The sequence below is a fragment of the Athene noctua genome, chromosome 30 (genome assembly GCF_965140245.1).
Source record: "Athene noctua chromosome 30, bAthNoc1.hap1.1, whole genome shotgun sequence".
In the NCBI taxonomy this organism is placed as follows: Eukaryota; Metazoa; Chordata; class Aves; order Strigiformes; family Strigidae; genus Athene; species Athene noctua.
In genome coordinates, this window is record NC_134066.1 from 985,462 (window position 1) to 993,851 (window position 8,390).

General features: G+C 45.1%; 1 pseudogene; it reads right to left on the reverse strand.

Annotated features, from left to right (window-relative positions):
* Positions 1 to 243: 243 nt before the first annotated feature.
* Positions 244 to 5,676, reverse strand: LOC141972024 (keratin, type II cytoskeletal 8-like; annotated as a pseudogene).
* Between the last annotated feature and the right edge of the window lie 2,714 nt (positions 5,677 to 8,390).

An 8,390-nucleotide genomic window follows, 5' to 3' on the forward strand; every position in this document is an offset into this window, starting at 1 on the left:
AAAGCAAACCTTGAGATACTTACAGATTGTGGCTGGTGAGCCTTCCTGTATCCTGTGAAGGAAAAGTGACATTGAGATAACGCAGCCAATAGAAGTTAAAGTCAGGCTGGTCTCTATCATTAAGCCAGTGGAAGAGGTCACTCCTTCCAGGCCGCAGTTCACCCCGGAGATCTGAGTGATAGGTGGAAGAATGGGACACACCGCTTTGTACGAGTGCTTCTACCCAGGATGGATAGTTTGTACCTACCTGGTCTCCTCCTCCTCAAGGAGTGATCTATACATGGCAATTTCAATATCCAGGGCCAATTTCACGTTCAGGAGCTCCTGATAATCGTGAAGAAGGCGAGTGAGATCATCTTTGGCCTGCTGCAGGGCATTTTCCAACTCCTGAAGCTTTTGCTGGCCATCTTTGATGGCAGAGCTCCCACGCTGCTCAGCATCTTTAACGGTTTCTTGGAGGCTGGCATTCTGCAGGGGACACAAACAGAGCGTTTCGGTTTCCCTTCTACGGGACGGGGATTTTCAGACCCTTCTGGCAGTCCTTGGAAATTAAAAGACCTGCCTCAATGACAGAAGATACATTAGACTGGGTAAATTATACATTAGGCTGGGTAAATTAACCCGAATTAAATCCCAGTGTAAACAGCCAAAATCTAAATCTGCTTCATTTTGAAGAGAGAACGTCATCTCTGTTTGCCTTCAAAGGACAGGCCACGTTATACTGCGCTATGTCCCCGTGTAACTGTGACTTAAATAGTTTAGTCATGGTGGAAAGCATCAGTCTTACCCGTTTCCTTGCGATTTCAATCTCTGATTGTAGTCTTTCGATCTGCCTGGTAAGTTCCTGAATTTCCTGATAACTGTTTCTCAGTTGCTCACGTTGATTTATCCACAAGTTCTGAAGGTCCTGGTACTGATGTGCAGAGCAGAGAACAGACATTTTTCGTTTCTTTACCATTGAGACAGACTTGCTTCCCCATTTTGTTGATGTCTACTCACCCTGCCCTGATACATGGCATCTATTTCAGCTTTGCTACTCTGAGCAATTGTCTCATACTCCTGCCTGACTTCTTCGATGATGCCATCCATGTTCAGCTCTCTATGGTTGTCCATGGACAGAATGACGTTGGTGTTGCCAACTACTGTTTGCAGCTGGGACAGCTCCTGCAAGGAAAACAAGATTTTGGATTTTAATAGTCCATGTGAGCAGTCCAGGTTGTGTTACAATGAAATAAAGGGCACTATCTGGCCAGTTACCCCCTGGAACTTCCCTACCTGCACCCCTCAGGTCCTATTGTTCCACCACCAGTTTTAATCTTCAAGTGCCTCTTCCAGTCTTTATGACACACCAGACCCCCTTTTCACTCACAGCTTTAAAAGGACTTTATAATTTCAAAGATAATCCGCTCTCCACACCACTCTACAAAGTCCTTTTCAGGTGAAATTTCTGAGAACCTCCAAAAGATACACGTCCTTCAAGACCTGAGGGTTTTTAATCTGAGAAGTATACTCACAGCTTCATGTAAGCATCTGAGGAACTCAAGCTCCTGCTTCAGTATTTCCACCCGAACATCAAACTCCATTTTTCCCATGTAGGCACTATCCAGTTCCTGTAAAAAAAAAAAAAAAAAAAGCCATAGGCATATTTGTATTTCTCTGATGGCACTCTCTCCACTGAAGTGCAATTCTTGCAAGACTTGGTACGTTTCTTTAAAGCGTTCATTTCTGGAGTCAAATAATGGCCCACAAATCTCAGGTTTCATTTGAAAAGCTATTGGAACAAAAGGAAGGTTTTTAAGAAGAAAAGGATGGCTCGGAGATAAGCAAAATAGCTGTGGGAATAGATGTATTCCTGGGGAAAAAAAATAATGCAAAACCAGAGATTTCATTAATTCTTCTAATAAAAAGTTGTCTAAATTTTCTATTCTCCTGTCTAAGCCATCTATAGATACTATTTAACCCCTAATACTGTTTCCCCTAAGTTGTGACTGAGTGAACAGAGAAAGACCAGCACTTTTTAGATATTCGTCTTACAAAGGACCAATTCCATCTCTAGAGGAAATTATTTCTTCCTAGTCTTGTAGTAAAAAGTTCAGGTTTTCAATTAATTCCATTAATTTTAATTAATTTTAATTAATTAGAGGAGAGTTAGATGAAGCTAAGCAAAGACCCGGCTTTTGAAAACCTCAGCAACCATCCAGTTATTGCTTTATTTCCGAGGCTTTGACTTAGCTCAGTGTCTTGGATTACTTCACCTTTTTAAGCTCCACAAACTCCTCTTCTTTAGATGCACGCTTGTTGATCTCGTCCTCAAATCTGTTGCGGCAGAGAAAAGAAACAGGTGGATCATTGCCTATCTGACTCTTCCCGTCAAGTGGATCAGAAACCAAAGGGATCATCCAAAAAGGGAATGTGTCAAGTTTTCATTTAACCGCAATTTCCGACAGCTGCAAGGGCAGTTGCAACCCCCCGCCCCTGCAAAAGCATATGCTAAATTATCCAACAAAATGCAATAGATGTACACCAGTTCTAACGTCCTGGTGGTTCTGAACTAAGATGCCCATATTTCACACCTGTGGACATATGTTATATTTTGGGTGTAGACAAGATAGAAGAAGTGATTCTTCTCAGCTTGAGGCTGATAGTTGGGGGTGTTCAGCCAGAGAAAAGAAGGCTCCGGGTAGACTTTATAGCAGCCTTCCAGTACTTAAAGGGGCTACAGAAAAGATGGGGAGGGGCTCTCGATCAGGGAGTGTAGGGATAGGATGAGGGATGACAGTTTTAAACTGAAAGAGGGGAGATTTAGATGAGTTATAAGGCAGAAATTCTCCCCTGGCACAGGCTGCCCAGAGCAGCTGTGGCTGCCCCCTCCCTGGAAGGGTTCAAGGCCAGGTTGGACGGGGCTTTGGGCAACCTGGGCTGGTGGAAGGTGGCCCTGCCTGCAGGGGTGGGGGGGTGGGGGGGGGGGTGTTTTGAACTAGATGATCTTTAAGGTCTCTTCCAACCCAAACCATTCTGTAATTCTCCACAACTACCAGCAGGAGTAGGGAGTTCTGGGTTACTCATTGCTCGGGGTAGGAAGGGCATGCAGGAGGACAGGAGGAGAGAAGAGTGGGATAGATCGACAGGGCCTTTGATTTTCCTCTTACTGTTCTTGGTTCTACCGAACCTGCTTTGGTCTTCCAGCATCAGAGTGAAGTCCCATAATGAACCTACTGCAGAGTAGTGCTATAATGGCTACAGAACTCTCGAAGGCGTGAAGCTAAGCTCTGCCATCCCAGGGCATGATTAACATTGCCGTGGAAAATTCCAGTATGCTTTTTCCCAAACTTGTGGTTATTCACCTATTTTTATAATCTTCAACAAGCTGAAGCATATTATACGCTTCTGGATCCAGCTGCTCCTTCTGGGTTTGGAGTGTTTCTAGCTGCCTCTGCAGGTTGTTGATATAAGATTGGAAAAAAGAGGTGATATTTCTGCTCTCCTCCGGTCGGGCACTTTGCTGCTGCAGAAGTTCCCATTTGGCCATCAGAGCCTGGTTCTGCCGCTCGAGACATTGAACCTGAAAGGCAAAGCAGAAGTGCGTCAGTGGCTGGAAAGCACTGGGGAAACACCGACATCAGCACCGGCCTCTATAGCAAAATAAATGTTTCTAAAGCAGTAACATCTAGAGGATTTGTCAGGTGGGACCAGCTGCAGTAACACTGGTACCAACACCTGAAAGAGCTTAGACTAATGGGGGACACACCTCTTTTTTTTTCCCAATCTGTTGCATAAGGGTGTGATTTTACTGCTGCTTCTCAAACTGGTATTGAAATCTTCACTGGCTTTCATCTCTTAAATGCACGATATTTAGGGGGAAGATTGGGGTGGAGGGAGATTTCAGCTGTTTCTGAAGTACCTGAGACACCCAAATACGTGAGAAGATTTTGCCCCCTCTCAGAAGACCACCCGGTACCTCTCTCTTCCTAGCGATACCTCGCCTTAGAGAAGAGGTCAGAAAGACCTATGACATGCAAAGCTGGTGTTTTTAGAAACCAGAGGGATAACATCTCTTCAGCTGGGACACTGAAGAGGTTATAAGCTGGAAGATGACATCCAGAAGGTTTCAAAAAATTTAAAAAGAAAAAAAAAACAGTCAAAGGCACTACTATTTTTCAGGATTGAACATGCTTAAAACCTGCGTGTAACCAGCACCTTTTCTGTAGGGTAATACAAGAAGCCCTGAGGTTTTCACGTGTAACAAATAATACAAGCTTCCACCCTGTGCAGAGACACATGTCACCACCCAAACAAAGGCACATGTCAGGTCTGTGTGGGTGGAAATGTTTTTGTGGCCTGTTTTGTTCCTGTGTCTGTGAGTAGAAATGAAAGAGAAGACAAGACTGCAGATAGAGGTGAAAGTATCGCAGTGTGGACCAAGAGGTAAAGAAGGAAGATGTGGGGGCCATTGGCCACTTGCAAGAGGCTAGGACCTCCAAGCAAAGAAGTAATTTGTTTTGGAATTTGGAGAAATACAACAATTTGCTTTGCTTGAGAAAAAGAACACATCAAGGATGTCCAAGTCCATCACCCATTTGTCCTGCTGGCATCAACAATTCCCACGCACCAGACTAACACTCGCCATACAGAAACCCTTTTCCTCAAAAGAGAAGTGAGTTAATGTGTCGGCGACATCTCAGTGGTTTGTTATTGTCCTGCCACAAAAGATTACTCAGAGATATTTATCCCAGGGCTAAACATAAGTGATTCATGCAGCAGCCTTTATAGCAAGCTGTTAAAAACTTCACACCGGCACAAGGGAATCTAGCCAAATCTGTGATTTTGGGGGGAGAAGGTGCAATCTAAAGGTGTCCCCATGACTCAGAGAGGCAGAGCAGCACCCCTTATGTTTCCCCCTTCCCAGATAACAAGTCAAAAATCGGATAGGGACTCACCTTATCGATGAACGATGCAAATTTGTTGTTGAGAGCCTTAATCTGCTCTTTCTCATCCGACCGCACTCTCTGGAACTCGGGGTCAACTTGTACTTGGATTGGCCTCAGCAGGTTGGTATTGACACGGACCTCCTCGATGCCCCTGATAACACCAGCCTGGCCAAAACCCTGGCTCGCCCCTGGGTCGCCAAAGGCACTTCTGCCAAGGCCTCCTCCAAGCACCTCCCTGCCTGAACTTCTTCCGCACATTCTACCAAGCCCTGCTTCACCACCTTGAAAAGCTCCCACAAAATATCCTCTTCTACCAAAGCCACTATCAAGGTGTTGCCTACCACCAAATCCCAGGTACCTCCCGTATCCTCTTCCTTCTCCTCCGTAGCCTCCACCAGTAGAAACATTCCTAAATTCACCAAGGTTGTGGAGACTCCTGCTGCCATATCCATACCAATAACCACCGTATCGTTCTTCTCCTCTATTGTCTTCATAACGCCTTATGGTAGATGGACTTCTCCCACCACCCAGCGTGCCACAGTGAGCAGAAGAAGAACTGAAATTCCCATCCCCAAATCTGAAGAAATGTTGGCTCATAGTGTCACTTTCAGAGCGTTAAGAGAAGGCAAGAGAGCAGATGGGAAAGGTTTGTAAAACAGGAGGAGAAATGAGAATGAAGGATCCTCACCTCCTCTGGTGGGGGTGATGGAAGTTCTCCTTTATACGTTCTGGAGGAGTTAGTCTCCATTCCGTGGTAATTAGCAGGTCTGTTAATATTGTTATTGGGTTTGGTTCATCAGGCAGCAATTAATGGCTGGCTGCCTGAAGAGAGGTCAGAGTAAACACCACACACCAATGGAAGAATTGTGAAATTCCCCAAATCCTGCTTGACTCATGAGTTTTTCTCAGATAAGATTTCCTTATCTTATTAGCCTGCCCACCGTCATTAATTACAGCTCGCACAGTTATCCATGCACATTACCGGGGTTTGTTCTCTCTCAAATTTCCCCACCTCTTTCGGCACTTCACTTCATGGCACAGAAGGCCTTGATATTGTCCTCATACTGACTTCATGGTGGCTCACCTTGCTTCACCGCAACACCAGGAGTACCTACTACTCCTTTAGCTTCTTATGCTCTCTCTCATTCCCGGTATATCCACCTGTGAGTAAGCATTGCCTCTGCAGGGCTGCAAGGAGGGGGAAGGTGTTGAGATCTGGTCTAATGGCATTAAAAAAAAAATATATATATATATCTGCCTTTGGCTCATAAAGTTGAAATAGCATCTAGAAAACAGAAAAAGATGAAATCTCTCTGTATCAATCTTAGCTTTGAATAAATGGATACATTTTAAATGGAAAAGAGAAAGCTCTGACACAAACTTTAATCAATTAAACAAAACATTTAACTGTTTAAGATTAAGATGAGGTCACATTAGGGAACAGATGACCCATCACTTCTATACACTCTTGGCCCTTCTGCTCCTGCTCTTCCATGTGGAAGCAGTTCGACCATGAACTGAAACTACCTGTTTGTGGGTTGTTGTTTTCTAAAGGCCGTGCCACTGGACAGCTGTGACACCAAACACAGAGCTGGGATCTGAGATTTTCTACACAGATTCTCTCACTGACCATCTGCCTGATCCATCCTTTCCTCTCCTCAGCTCAGCGCAAGCGTCCACTTTTCCAGTCTGAGCACACTCTGGTACAAGACTCAACGGCCATGGGCTCATGAAAAAGCATTTGGGAGCCAAGTCCTGCTGCTGACAACGCCACTGAGAGTCTTCAGCCTTGCCTGATATCTCTAGAAGACAGCTCAGATCCAATGCACCGTCCCCAAAAGCACTGGTGGAACACTTTTCACATGGCAAGCACCTCCCCTTTGTCCCCTACGCAACATTGAGGATCTGGGCTTCACCTGAAGGGGATGTTTTTCCCTTCCAAAGGTGCTGGATAAAGCCACACTGCAAACCCTTCAGTTACAGAGGTTAAGTGGTCAGGGCTTTGTAATCCTTGCTCTGGCTCCATTTGGAAAGTGCCTCATAAATCCCCTAAATGAAAGGTGTGTAGGGAGAGTTTACTAAACCAGCCGTTAGACCAACTGAAATATCTTGAGGGGGGACAAGATTTTGGATGCTCAGCGACCAGATGAAGGGTTCTCCTTAGAAGCAGACACAGTGTTTTCCAGACAACCAGATAACAAGTACTTTTCCCTACCAAACTTGGTCTCCTCCAGCCTTACACCAGGAATGGCCAACTGGTAGCCCAGACCTTCCATTCGTGTTACTCCTTCGTAATTAAACTTTACTAGTTACCCACATTTTACTGAGAATTTTGATCAAATTTCTCACTGAATTCCAGCTTTTTATATACATATTTGGAATGAGAATTCTGTGTCCTGCTGGAAAGAATAATTATGGTGAACAGAAAAAGTGTGTAATGACCTTGATTTTAAAAGGGGGGGAGGAAATCTGGAAACAGAACCATTTCAACACATCTGGGTAAGGTTTACCAAAGCATTAGGATATTAGACAATAATCTTTCCTATTCTTAGTTGGGCTCAGTAGTTTGTAGATGCTGGTGCGTTTCAAGAGAAACCAATGTAAATTGGTTTTTACTCCCATATTTCAGTCAAGCTGAAAGATGCTTTCAGAACCGCGTCTGCTCCCTGCAGAATCCTTCATAGGACAAAGTGTGTCTGAACAATGCTGAGAATGAAACTCCTTTGTGACCTCGGAGCCATTACTAGATTAGGGGACAATGACTTCATGTCAGGAGGACGTGAGACTCAGTGACCCATGATCTTCTCTGTGAGGTCTGAGCTAATACATCCCTTTTGCTTGCCTTCACTAACAATTCCTCAGCAACGTGCACAAGAGTTTCTAAAGAAGGGCTGTTGCTGTTCACTTGTCTGCTGAGTTTGTGAATGACTGCTCTGGGTGCAATTCATCTCCATCCCTTCTCCTTCCAGTTTGAGAGTGGCTCATTCCGATGAATGCTGCATCAGTCAATACTTTAGATCATCCACATGGACCTTGGAAGGAAGTGTTATGACCCAAGGAAGGGAACAGACCAAACAAGCCAGCTCCATGCGGAGCATTGGTTGGAGAGATGTCTATCCAAACCCCATTGCCCTAAATACATACATCAACTCGTTGCGTGAAGCAAACCAGATGGCGATTCATACAAGACCACTGCGTTGATCTCTGAGGCAGCCGTGTCCTGCTTGAGAAGGCCTCCTGCAAACGCTGCATGAGAAGAGCAGCCATCCTACTCCACGTGCCACATAATCCAGAGCACAGCATGTAGGCTGCTGTTGTGATTGTCGGTGGCACCAGCTCCGCCTTGGCACAACAGACCAAGCCACACCTGGACCTGTTGAGCTGGTTCCAAAAACAGCGATGCCTCCTGCAGATGAAGGGGGAGCTTCCTGTGATACCTTCCTCTTCCCTGCAATATGCTGG